General features: G+C 41.3%; 1 protein-coding gene across 5 annotated transcripts in view; it reads right to left on the reverse strand.

Annotated features, from left to right (window-relative positions):
- LOC101743796 (anoctamin-4) overlaps positions 1-11,890 on the reverse strand; it is a 39,839-nt gene extending 27,949 nt beyond the window's left edge. For 3 of the 5 annotated variants that reach the window (XM_012694427.4, XM_012694423.4, XM_062675383.1), the window contains exon 1: positions 11,536-11,890. The gene's annotated coding sequence lies outside the window, so the exon portion shown is untranslated. The remainder of the gene's footprint in view (positions 1-11,535) is intronic. The other 2 variants (XM_062675382.1, XM_062675381.1) reach the window with 2 other exon arrangements.
- Positions 11,891-14,020: the final 2,130 nt, after the last annotated feature.

The following is a 14,020-nucleotide window of genomic DNA, read 5'->3' on the forward strand; positions in this document are numbered from 1 at the left end:
GAGTGGTTACCGTCGCCCATGGACTTCAGCAATGCCAGGGGCAGAGCCAAGCCGCTGCCTACCGTTAAGTACTCTCCACAAGCCTCGTTTGAAGAAGGCGAGTTGCACATGACAAACCCCAGCTCAACATCGTGTGACGCCTACGTCAGATCACTTGACGTTTGTTCCGGCCAGTATTATTGTCAATTAGTTTTTGTATATAATTGCGTAATGTGCTTCGTAAAATTGACCTTACGAATACAAATGATAAAAACCTCGCCATTGCTTATCTTCCGTCCACTCCTTCGCGTCAGATTTGTTTTGAATATCATAGAAAGCAGTAAAATCTAAGCGGTTGTAGTCCTGATACGACTTTTACATGTTTGCTATGTTTGCAAAATTTGATAAAGCTGTTAGCGCAATTCAGGTATATCATAAAAAAAGTTTATTGCCTTTTTGAGCAGACGAGCATACGGTCCACCTGATGGTTCTTGGTTACCGTTACCCATGGACTTCAGCAATGCCAGGGGCAAAGCCAAGCCGCTGCCTACTGCTTTATACTCTCCACAAGCCTAGTTAGAAGAAGGACATGTCATAGCGCTCGGGAAACACCGTGGAGTGGAGCTCATTCCAAAGCCGGATGGTACGTGGCAAAAAAGACCTGGAAACGCACTGTGGATGATCGCAGTGGCCCAGGTAGTATGGATGAACTGTACTCCGGTGGCGGGCGGTGCGATGGTAAAAACGAGATGATGGTATCATCTCGAACAATGCCTCAGAGCACTATTCATAATATAGCATAATTTGTGTTCTATGATAGCTGCTGCCACAGGCATAGATGGTGACGCGGTTAATAATAGTACATAGACATCGTTTGATTGCTACCACCAGACGTGGTAGTAATAAAATAGCCCCTTACGATGATAATGGGCCCATAACCACTGAACATGCCCAGACATCGCACTGACAGATATCGGTTACGATATATCGGTATCGTAAAGAAAAAATGGCCCTAGAAAATCTGTTGAATTCCAGCTCTGACATTTTATAATTATCCAACGAATGTTCAAAAGACATTCAACCATTAATTTCTTGTATGAATTTGCTTAATTCCATAAAAATCAACTCATGTAATTACTTTTTAAAAGCGCGCATCAACCTTAATGATACATTCGATGGATAATGATTTGATTTCACGTAAAGCCTATTAAAGTTCACTAATGTTCGGTCAATAATTAAACGGCCGTCTGGTGTAGTGGTAAGTGACATGGTCACTACACAAGGGGGTCGCGGGTTCGAATCCCGCCAAGGGAGGATATTTGTATGATAAATATAAATGTCTTTTCCAGGGTTATGGATGTATCTTAAATATATGTATGTGTATAATAAAAATCTTACATTTATTTCCGTTCTATGGTACCTGTAACACAAGTTCTTTACGAACTTACCACGGGACCAGTTAACGTGGCGTGATTGTTAGTAAATATTTATTTATTTATTTAATAATCGAAATACAACTTTTTTCCCCTACCTATTTGCTGGCAGGCTAAGGGGCTATTCCAGCCACGCGTAGGTAAGTGTGCTCACGGGCTCAACCTTAGCGAATTTGCTAACACTAGCCCTAACAAAAGCAGTGCTTCGCAGAATCTACCACCGGATCGGAATCGCGAGCCACTGAGAAGATCCGGCGAGAAACTCAGTGGGCTGTGTCTATGGGTCCAAGCAAAAGACCTTTGGAAACGCATTGTGGTTGAACACAGTGATTTTAGGTAGTGTGAATGAACTCTACTCCGGTGGCGGGCGGTGCGATGGTGAAAACGAGATGATGGGATCTTTTCTAAAAATCGCGTCTCAGTAAGAAGATATATAAATAATGATAAATAAATATTTTCTAACAATCACGCCACGTTAACTGCTAAGTTCGTAAAGAACTTGTGTTACAGGTGCCAGATAACGGAAATAAAAGTAAGATTTTTATTATACACATACATAATATATTTAATATACATCCATAACCCTGGAAAAGACATTTATATTTATCATACAAATATCTTCCCTTGGCGGGATTCGAACCCGCGACCCCCTTGTGCAGTGCCCACTACACCAGACGGCCGTTAAGATCGAAGAGAGATATCGATATAATTGCTTCAGTGCGCCGCGTAGGGCACCGGTGACCTACACGCCAATCAACGTGTTAACTCTCTTCGCTTTGTTAGATATAGATAATCGTTCATTGCTTAAAATCGATAATACGACAATATTTTCAATGACATTTGTGTGTTTTATGAGTGCCGGTTTTATTACTTCGTTCAAAGGCTGTGGTAGGTTAAGTAGATTTGAGACTTAACATTAATACATCAAGGTGGATAGTTGATAATTGAAATTTCATTACAGGATTGTATGTATGACAAAATATAGTATTCAATGTGGATTCGCTTTTAGAATACTCTCCCAATCTTTTCTTCCCTTTAAAGACAACACGCAATGCCGCTACCTGAATGGTATTGTCGTCCGACTTTACTGGTGGTAGAACGTCTTGTGAGTCCGCGTGGGTAGGTACCACCACCCCTACCTATTTCTGCCTAGTAATGCGTTTCGGTTTGAAGGGCGGGGGGCAGCTGTTGTACTGTTAAAAGTGAGACTTTAGACTCTTAAGGTGGGTGGCGGCATTGGTGGGTGGGCTCCGGTAACCTCTTAACATCAGGTGGGCGCGACGGAGTGCGACGTCGATTCCGCGGCAGAATTACGCAGGACTCCTTCCTACCTACCAGGTACCAACCGAACTGCAGCATTAATACGGCACCAACCCCTCCGAGCCTCAACTATACGGGCCAAATTTCTACGTCACGACCTACATAAGTTCCGTGAACCGTTCCAACCTGGTGGTAGGACCTCTTGTGAGTCCGCGCGGGTAGGTACTACCACCCCGCCTATTTCTGCCGTCAAGCAGTAATGCGTTTCGGTTTGAAGGGTGGGACAGCCGTTGTAACTATACTTGAGACATTAGAGCTTATATCTCAAGGTGGGTTGCGCATTTACATTGTAGATGTCTATGGGCTCCGGTAACCACTTAACACCAGGTGGGCTGTGAGCTCGTCCACCCATCTAAACAATAAAAAAAAAAACCTATTGGCGGCACATTGAACACCACAAATAAGTACCAGAACGGATAGCGTGTGGTCAGTCGCACGGGCGATCGGGCAATGAATTAGTAATGACATATCGATTCGCTTCAAACAAACGTATTTATTGTAGGCGCGTCGCTTATAATGCCGTTTTTTTTTGTATCGAGATTCTCTGTGACTACTGTGGTGGATTTATTTGAGCCAGGACACGCAGAAGCCGCCATTTCTGCCGCAAAGCAGTGACGAATTGAAAGAGCCACCTGGCTTTGGACTAACGGGGTTTCTCAAGCGCTATGATTCGTCCTTTTTTCAACGAGACTTGTCTTTTTTTAATTTTTTTATTGCTTAGCTTACAGCTCACCTGGTGTCAAGTGGTTACTGGAGCCCATGGACATCTACAACGTAAATGCGCCACCCACCTTGAGATATAAGTTCTAAGATCTCAATATAGTTACAATGGCTGCCCCACCCTTCAAACCGAAACGCATTACTGCTTCACGGCAAAAATAGGCAGGGCGGTGGTACCCACCTGCGCGGACTCACAAGAGGTCCTACCACCAGTAAAAAGGTAGAAGGTTCTCAGTGATAGGCAGCGACTTGGCTGTCCCTCTTGGATTGCTGACGTTCATGAGTAACCACCATCCAATGTGGTTTCTAGTCTCATATAACACGGTTTTGCAAAACACGGGATTTTTTTTTTTTTTTTTTTTTTTTTTTTTTTTTTTTTTTTTTTTTTTTTTTTTTTTTTTTTTTTTTTTATTGCCCTTGTAGGCAGACGAGCATACGGCCCACCTGATGGTGAGTGGTTACCGTCGCCCATGGACTTCAGCAATGCCAGGGGCAGAGCCAAGCCGCTGCCTACCGCTGCTGCCTAATTTTCAGGAACCTTGTTATGGAAGGTTATCATAGGTATAATCCAGGGCGCATCCTGTGCACTTTAATTGTACGTCGCGTGCAGAGGTACATACGCTTCGTAATTGAACTTGATGTCGGCAATTGCAACATATTTATTCAGGCCTCGGCTGATTATCGTTTGTTGATTCGGTAGTAAATTCTACGAAGCACTGCTCTTGCTAGGGCTAGTGTTAGCAACTCAGGTTGAGCCCGTGAGCTCACCTACCAGTCCGCAAGTAGCCGGAATAGTCCTATAAGACTGATATTGTACTCTTGTATTTAACGTTTGGCATTTCTGTTTATTTTATAAACCTCTAACTATAGACCTATAGACCTATTTCAGTACTCCCTACGTTGAGTAAAATTTTTGAAAAAAATATTTTTACACAACTTTTAGAACATTTTATTTCAAATAACCTGCTTCATAATAAACAATTCGGGTTTACCAGGGGTCGCTCTACAACTGATGCAGGTGCTTATCTAGTCAAAAATATTTTTAAATCTTGGGAGGAATCGCATGATTGTCTTGGAATTTTCTGTGACTTATCCAAAGGATTTGACTGTGCTGAACATGAAACATTGGTGAGGAAACTACATCACTATGGTATTAGGGATGGTGCATTGGAACTTATTACTTCCTATTTATCAGGACGGATACAAACAGTAGATGTGAAAGGTAATAGATCTTCAGGCACCTTGTTGAAAATGGGTGTACCTCAGGGTTCCATTTTGGGTCCTTTTTTATTTCTAATATATATAAACGATTTACCTAGTTTTATTGAGTCCCGACACGAGGTCGTATTATTCACAGATGATACATCTTTATTATTTAAAATTAAACGACAATTACAAGTCTATGACGAAGTGAATGATGCGATTTCGTGTGTGGTTCATTGGTTCCGTATCAATAACCTATTATTGAATAGTAAGAAAAATAAATGTATTAAATTTACTTTAAAATGTATTAAACCATCTTTAAATGTGAGACAAGTGGATAGTGATGTAATTGTTTCTGAGGAATCATTGGAGCTTGTTGAGTCAACCGTATTTCTTGGTATAACAGTGGACTCCAAACTGCAGTGGGCACCTCATATTCATAAATTGGCGAGTAAGCTCAGCTCTGCAGCATACGCAGTAAAAAAAATTAGAATGTTAACAAACGCGGACACGGCTCGTTTAGTTTACTTTAGTTACTTCCACAGTGTCATGTCCTATGGCATTTTGCTATGGGGCAATGCGGCCGATGTACAAATGATATTTATTCTGCAGAAAAGAGCTATACGTGCTATTTATAACATGCACTCAAGGGAATCCCTGAGGGAGAAATTTAAAGAAATTAAAGTTCTCACTATGCCATCCCAGTACATTTTTGAAAATTTGATGTATGTTCGTAAACATATTGAGGAGTTTCCTAAATAGTCGGACATACATAACAGAAATACTAGGAACAAACACAAGCTTGTTGTGCCGATGAGTAGGTTACATAAGATACGAAATTCATTCGGGTGTTTGTCTGTGCGCCTGTACAACAAAATCCCACAAGATGTTCAGAACCTACATATACATAGGTTTAAGAAAACTATTAAAGAACATCTGTGCAATAAAGCTTACTATAAAGTCAATGATTATCTAGAAGATTGCACAAAGTGGGAATGAGTTGCTCGCTCCAGGCATTTCAATATTGTAGTAATTGTTACGTTATAATACTCATTGTAAAAAATTAATATAAAAAAAATAATCTAATATTAAAAAATAAATAAATAATAATTTCATAAGTAAAAAAAAAAACATGCCCGCTGAGTTTCTTGCCAATTCTTCTCAGGACGGAGGCTAGTTTTTGTGAATTGGCGGTAGTTTTTTTGACGTTCAACAAGTATGTACTTTCATTTATGTTGAATATTTTTTTTTGATTTGATTATATCAGTGTACAATAAAGCATACACTAATTAGGTTTTTTTAATAGAGGGAGCCTTTCCTACGGCTCGTTGCAATGGATATTTGAAGATAAAACCCAAGGAGGGATAAAGTCAGGAGGGCGGCTGGTCGTAAAGCCCTTGCCAAATCCTTATGCGGCATGATAATAGGTAGAGCTTTGCTAACCCCACATGATGTGGGACAAAGGCAAAGAGAAGGAACGCATAGCCCATGTAAAAGCCACCATCCACCATTAGATCCCATTTTTTTTTGCATATTTCCTACAACTCCCCCCTCTCAAACTGGATCCACATTACTGCTTTGCGGTAGTAAAGGGGGGAATGGTGGTCACAAGAGACAAAAATAAAGTTGTTGTTAAAACGGAATGGAGTCAAACATTGGTTGACTCAATGGCGGTTTAATTTTCACACCGGGCAAATTTCATGCGATGGATATGATTGTTTGCTTTTTGTCTGGATATTGAATATGTGTATTAAACGCATATTAAGTATATTTATCAATCTCCGGTTTCAAACAGGGGTCCTAATTCGGGTTCAATGGGCCGTATGTGCCGTGTACCCGGTCATTATTTCGACTACCTCTGGTAGAACTTACTTACGATATACGAAGAGTACCAAAATGCATTGAAGTCATTACCTTATGAAAATTAGTTTCACGGTCGGTCTATTTATATTGGACAGCTGTATAAATACATCTACCGTTGATACTTCGACATTACTAAGGCTTTAACTATGTAATCATAATGATAATTGGTATGTGGCTCTTATCCGATCGCGACGGGGCAACGCAAAGCAGGCGTCGCCCGAAACATGACTTGTCGGATCCCCCGGACACTCTCGGTGCTTTTAGGTCTCTCGAGCACCGTCCTCATCGAATTTGGCGTTTACGACAAGAGTTCGACGAGCTAATCCATAGACACAGCCCACTGAGTTTCTCGCCGGATCTTCTCAGTGAGTCGCGATTACGATCCGTTGGTAGATTCTGCGAAGCACTACTCTTGCTAGGTTGCTAGGGCTAGTGTTAGCAAATTCTCTCAGGTTGAGCCCGTGAGTCCATCTACCCGACCAAGCGTAGCTGGAAACACATAGATTTTCTACACCATTTTTTTACAATAAATTTATTTTCTAGTTGGATTTTTATAAAAGCGTGTTTTTTAGTTTTTTTTTTAAAACTATAATTTATTAAACATGGTGCTACAATTAAACATTAAGATATCATTAATATCCTATTAATTTGTCCAGTAGGCGAATTAGGCTTTGTAAAGCTCGTAGCGATTTTTTTACACATCTACAATATCTACAACGTAAATGCCGGCACCTAAGTACCTTGAGAAATGAGTTCTAAGGTCTCAGTTTTTACAGTACAACGGCTGCCTTTTTTTTTGTTATTCGTGCCGGGGGCCGAACCTCCTACGGGGCCCCTGCGCCTAAGGGGCGCGCGGGATATGTGAGACTCAACGATCTGCAGGTGTTGAGAGCAGACCGCGGGCCCAAGGGATTTTAGGGCCCACCCACTAAGCGACTCCCCTGCACTCTTACACCCAACGTCCGATCCCCTTCGAGGCCAGGACCCGGATGAGGTAGGGGGGGCTACCGCGGTCAACACTAAAACCATACAGCGCGGCTCACCCCAAGGACGCCCAGCCGGCGGAGCCTTCGAGGCGAATCAAGGTCTGAAACGTCGGCCGTCTCGGTACGACAGCCCGTCAGGCCGCCCGGACGGTGCCGCTGGTGTCCCGGAGTACCCCGCTGTACCAGAACCAGCCTGCCGGGTCGGGACGCGATACACCGCCAACCGGTCGCTCTTTCATGTCTTCTTGGCAGCGCGCTAGAGTGGTGGTAGCGTGCCGCGCGGCCTCTACCCCTTCAGGTCGCCCCTTGACCTTCACCGGGGGGAAGCCGCTGCCTACAGGGGCCGGGACGTACGGGCGTATTCCCTCCTCCAGCCCCCGGCTCGACGGCGACGGATCGGTGCGGAAAGGGAAGAGCTCTCCCTCTCTCGCTCCGCCGCCTCCTTCTGCGAGATGGTGGACTCGCAGAAGTCGAGCATCGCCTTTCAGGACTCGTCGCTGCCGAGCATCGTAGCCACGACGCGCGGCAGCGAGAGGTCCTCTCCTATGACCGCGACGAGGGCGGTGCGTTGCTCGGCGAATCCAGAGCAACGCGCCAATGTGTGTTCCGCTGTGTCTTCCTCGTGGCGGGCTGCGCAATGGTGGCACTGCGCCGTCGGTCCCCTTCCGGCTATTTTGTGCAAGTAAGTACAACGGCTGCCTACCCTTCAAACCGAAAGCATTACTGTTCAAATATATTTTTTATACATGCTTTTTAATTTCTCAACTAGGATCGTATATTCCTATAACCCCAGATTGTCAGTTACCATCCCATATTCACGTTTTCTCTATTCGCGGCCTATTTAAGAAACTTATACCCCGCGAATAGAGAGCTTTTACTGTATGTATTTTTTATATTCCTACTTAATCATTGGTAGTCTAGCGGCTATTCAGTAGGTGAGCTCACGGGTTCAACTTGAAAGAGTTTGCTAACACTAGCCCTAGCAAGAGCAGTGTTTCGCTGAATCTACCACCGGATCGGAATCGCGTCCCACTGAGAAGATCCGGCGAGAAATTCAGTGGGGTCAGGAGTGTTTTGTCCCGGGCGAGAAAAGAAAGCTATTGTCGCCAAGCTGCATCATACAAAAACAATACGTAAATACATTACGTAAACTCATTGAGGAAGATAAGAAATGTTTATAAGCAATGTGTTTGTTGAGTTTGTTTATTGAAACATTGCTTTGCCAATTAATTTTGTTATTTTATTATAGGTAATTGGATAGTCGACGAATATGTTTATTAAAATGATTATTTACTATTTTTAATGTAAATATTTTCACTAGTTTTCCCAACGCTCAGAGCAATGATTGGTTACACCATGACTTTATTATGTTAGTGCGTTAGAAATTTGCCTATTTCTACCGTGAAGCAGTAATGCGTTTCGGTTTGAAGGGTGGGGCAGCCGTTGTAACTATACTGAGACCTTAGAACTTGTATCTCAAGGTAGGTGGCGCATTTACGTTATAGATGTCTATGGGCTCCAGTAACCACATAACACCAGGTGGGCTGTGAGCTCGTCCACCCATCCAAGCAATAAAAAAATTAATAAAAAAATAAAAATTTACTTTTCATATGTCGTTAATATTGAACGAAAAAACTTGGCCATTTTCACAAGTTTTATCTTTATTTATATATTAATACGTGAAGCAAAAACTTTAAAAACCTTTTAACGAAAATTGCGCGGACGGAGGAGTATGAAATTTACATCACTTGTACAGAAACACTCTTACACTATTTTGAATTCAAATTTATTAAAATTTCTTTTTTATTTTTTAGTTGGATTTTCAGTAAAAGCGTATTTTGTTAGGTTTTTTTATTTAAACTACCTATCCGCTGGTATCCTGACGGGCTAATCCAGCTTCTCGCGGAGGGCTAGATGAGCTCACGGGCTCAACATGAGAGTATTGCTAACACTAGCTCTAGCAAGAGCAGTGCTTCGCTGAATCTACTACTGAATCGGAATCGCGACCCGCTGAGTATATCCGGTGAGAAATTCAGTAAGCTGGTCAATGGATTAGTGGCGGCACATTGTTAGCCTCTTTCACTACGCTGCCTATTTCTGCTGTGAAGCAGTAATGCGTTTCGGTTTGAAGGGCGGGGCAGCCGTTGTACTGTAAAAACTGAGACCTTAGAAAAAATATCGTCTTTTCGCATTAAAAGTGTAAAATTTCCAAAAATATTCGAAATTGAGTTAATATGAGGAATCACTTGGTATCACCAGTATTTTTCTCATAAATATTGTCAAAAGAGTTTTTTTTTTTTGTAAGAGTAGTAAGTTTTGATATTAAATAGTTTTTATTGCGAGAAGACGACATCTCAAGGTGAGTGACAGTATTAACATTGTAGATTTCTCTATGCATCAAATAAAGATGTCGTCGGGTTTAGGAAAGTATTTAAATAGACTAATACATTCGATCTTAATTCTGAGCTATACCTCCTTTGATGACCATTTAAAAGTCGTGACTTGGCTCGGACATAAAAAACAAATTGTGTTCGACACATATTTGTAATACATTGCGTGTTGAATTTGAAAACGTAATGACCTTTCTCGAGGACGTGTGCCTAAGTAAATAGAACAGCATTCGCTAACGAAGCATTCGTTGATTCTCGTTTTAATCAGTTTATATTTAGTGAACCAGTCATGTACGTTAAGCTAGACAATTATTCAGATACTTTAAGGTCGATAATCGTATATCCTATGAACACTGAAACAACGTGGCCTAAAGGATAAGACGGCCGGGGCTTTCGTATCGAGCGACGCTACTGTGCCGGGGTTCGAATTCCGCAGGCGGGTACCTAAATTAATTAAATACAGGTACTTAAAAAATGTTCACGATTGACTTCCACGGAGAAGGGATAACATCGTGTTATAAAAATCAAACCTGGAAAAATTTGAAATTTCGTAATATCACCGATGGTAGAGCGTCTTTTGAGCCCGCACGGGTAGGCACCACAACCCTGCCTATTTCTACCGCGAAGCTCTCGGGAAACAGCTTTAGGTGTTTGTCGTTGAAGCGTTCGGTTGGTTATTATTGAATCTGACATAGAGAAAGTGGCAGGCCTATGCCAAGCGGTTGGTCCCAGAAAGGCTGAATAGGAGTTGTAAGGAAATGGCAGTGCAAGGTAGAGGGGGAAGAGGTCGACCGAAGAAGACATGAGAGAGAAAGAGAAGTGAGTGTTGAGATGACGGCTGATAGAAGAGAATGGTAGAGAAAAATTTGCTGTGCCGACCCCACCTAGTGGGATAAGGTAGAGAAAAAGGTTACAGAAAATCTAAAGCTTTATGGAAGCAGACACGCGGATAAGATGTCAAATCGGTGATAAGTTTTGAAATTGCTGAAGGAGAGGTATCGCGGGCCGTCTGAAGTAGAGTCCATTGTCATCTTAAAGTAAGGATTTTAGCGGTATTTTGAAGTCGCTTTTTGGCTATTCCACTGCTAGCAGCTTGCTTCGAGAGGCTATTCTGGCCTCAACGTGTAACCAGCTCAGGTGGCTCAGCATTTTTTTAAATTTTTATTGCTTAGATGGTTGGACGAACTCACAGCCCACCTGGTGTTAAGCGATTACTGGAGCCCGTAGACATCTAAGATCTACAACGTAAATGCGCCACCCACCATGAGATATAAGTTCTAAGTATAGTTACACGGCTGCCCCACCCTTCAAACCGAAACGCATTACTGCTTCACGGCAGAAATAGGCAGGGTGGTGGTACCTACACGTGCGGACTCACAAGAGGTCCTACCACCAGTAATTACGCAAATTATAATTTTGCGGGTTTGATTTTTATTACACTATGTTATTCCTTCACAGTGGCAGTCAGTCATGAACATTTGTTAAGTACGTATTTCATTAGAAAAATTGGTACCCGCCTGCGGGACTCGAACACCGTGGCATCGCTAGATACGAATGCACCGAACGTCTCATCCTTTAGACCACGACGACTTCAAAAGATGTTGCTAAGATCTGCCCTAGCGAGAGCAGTGCTCAATCTACCTGCATATCAGAATTACTGGGAAGATCCGGCGAGAAACTCAGCGGACTGTGTCACAAATATCTTCATTCGTTCACACAAGATCACAACCATCTTTCGTTCGAAAATATTTGGTCTGTTTTACAGCAAAATATGTTTCGTTTACGGAATTAGGTAATTAATTACAAAATCACTCACGTACACAACACAAGCGATCGTTCGCACTATTATTGTCGGGATTAATTAATTTTAATTGTTGTATTTGCACATAATTATTTTGTCTTTTTTTTTTTTATCACATTTTTTTTATTTTTGCGAACGCGGTACCAGCCGATTTCGTGTTAGGTGCACGTGCTCAAACACCCGATGCTCTTTGACGAATGAGCTATCCAACATGGCTGACCGAGTGACACTGTAATTGCTAGTGCTTGAACCAATTATTGTTTGTCGATATCGATAATTTGTTTTTAATCTTTTTTATAAAAATAACCTTATATCGAGGGATGAAAGGATATATGGTTTAAGCGACATTTTTCTAACTTTGCAGGAGAGCCATTTCAAAATATTTTTTTGGAAAAGAATATCATAACAAAAAAAAACTTCTTCAGCTATTTAAATGTAAAAAACTTAATTGAAATTCAATTAAAAACATCGAACTGTTAATGGTGGTACCAAATAAAACGCATCTTGAAATCCTTCTCCTCCTTTCGTAGTTCTCCTAATTATTGAGGGTCGTGACTCTCCCGCTGGATCAATCTCTCTTGTACGATTGTTTTCTATCTGCTGCGATCCTTGGCCTCTTGGAGGGCATCGTGGAGCTTGATGTCGAGACAAGACCGAATTTGGTCCAACCACCTCGTGGGACTGCGTCCTATGGGACGGTTGCCCGTTCTGACGGGTAACCGTCACCATCAGCTGCTCAAGGTTGTGAACCTCCTTTCGAGCAATGTGTCCAAAGAACTGCAATACTCTACGAATGTATTTTGTGGAGAGTCTAGTTTTAACATTAAGCTCCTTCAGTATTGACAAATTGTTGCGAAACGCAGTCCATCTTTAAATACAAAAATCTATGTGGCGTATTAAGCGAAATGTCGCTTAAACAAAATAGTCTTTAACCTTTCGTTATATAGTAAAATATAGACAGAAATTAGCAGTCGACCATCTTAGTTATGGACTACTTCTGAAGACACAACTTGGGTCTCAGCCTACGCTTGAAATTTTTATGGGAGTCACCACAGCTTTAAAATAAAAAAAGAATCATCAAACACCTAGAAAAAATTAGTGAAATAACACACATAAAAAAAAATACATTCGAATTGAGAACTTCCTCCTTTTTAAGTCATATAACAAAGTACAAACATTTTGTGGCATCGAAGCGTGCTAACAAATTATTTGTTTTTCTACTCTACTTCAATTACGAAGTTCCATGAGACAGATATTATTATTATGCTATTGTGTGTGTGAATTAACTGTATAACGATTTAGATTGATTGTGTATTTTTTAAATGATGCTTACAATCATGAACCAAAATTGATTATTATTTTAAACTAGCTGACCCGGCAGACTTCGTAGTGCCTCAATCGATGAATAAAAGACCTAAACTTTTGTAAAAAATAAAGTTAAAAACAAACAAAAGGAATCCGTCCGATGGGGGGGACATCAAAGGAAAAACAAAATTGTTATTTTTATTTAATTCCAAGCAGTTTCATATTTATTGTAAACCTTTTAAACCTTCTCTGGACTTCCACAAATAATTCAATACCAAAATTAGCCAAATCGGTTGAGCCGTTCTCGAGTTTTAGCGAGACTAACGAACAGCAATTCATTTTTATATATAGAGATTATGCGAAACGTGAAGAGTTACCTTCTAAGAAGTGTCAAAAGGGACTTCGTAATTGGAATAGAGTATAGCAAACTATTTCATACCGATGAAATTCACGAACATCGATAACGCGCGTTATCGACTCTACACGTTTTAAATCCCGTGTAATTCGAAGTCACATCACTATTTCCTCTACACACAGCACAACACACGCCACTCAACCGAAAATAGAATTTCAGTATATATTTTTAGGGTAATGTAGAATGTTTTTAAGTTGCGTAAAAACCGAACTATTTGTTTTGTGTTCGGGACTCGTGATGGAAATGAAGGATATGCCTCGAATGATTTTAAACATGAATTAATGATAGATCTAATCGTGAATTCAAGTTTTGAAGGCTTCGAATTCTTCGCGGCCTAAAGGATAAGACGCCCGGTGCATTCGTATCAAGCGATGTAACAGTGTTCGAATCCCGCAGACAATTACCAATTTTTCTAATGAAATACGTGCTTAACAAATGTCTATTGACTTCTACGCTGAAGAAATAGCGTCACATTTCACTTCGGTAGCGTCGCTTTCACATTTTCACGTAAATCGTGTTACTAGTGAAAGCAGTTCCACCGGAGAGCCTCTGCCAAAAATACGTAGTTCAATGAACCGCGGCGTTGCGAAAATTATGTAAGAAAT

The sequence above is a fragment of the Bombyx mori genome, chromosome 23, assembly GCF_030269925.1.
Source record: "Bombyx mori chromosome 23, ASM3026992v2".
Classification (NCBI taxonomy): domain Eukaryota; kingdom Metazoa; phylum Arthropoda; class Insecta; order Lepidoptera; family Bombycidae; genus Bombyx; species Bombyx mori.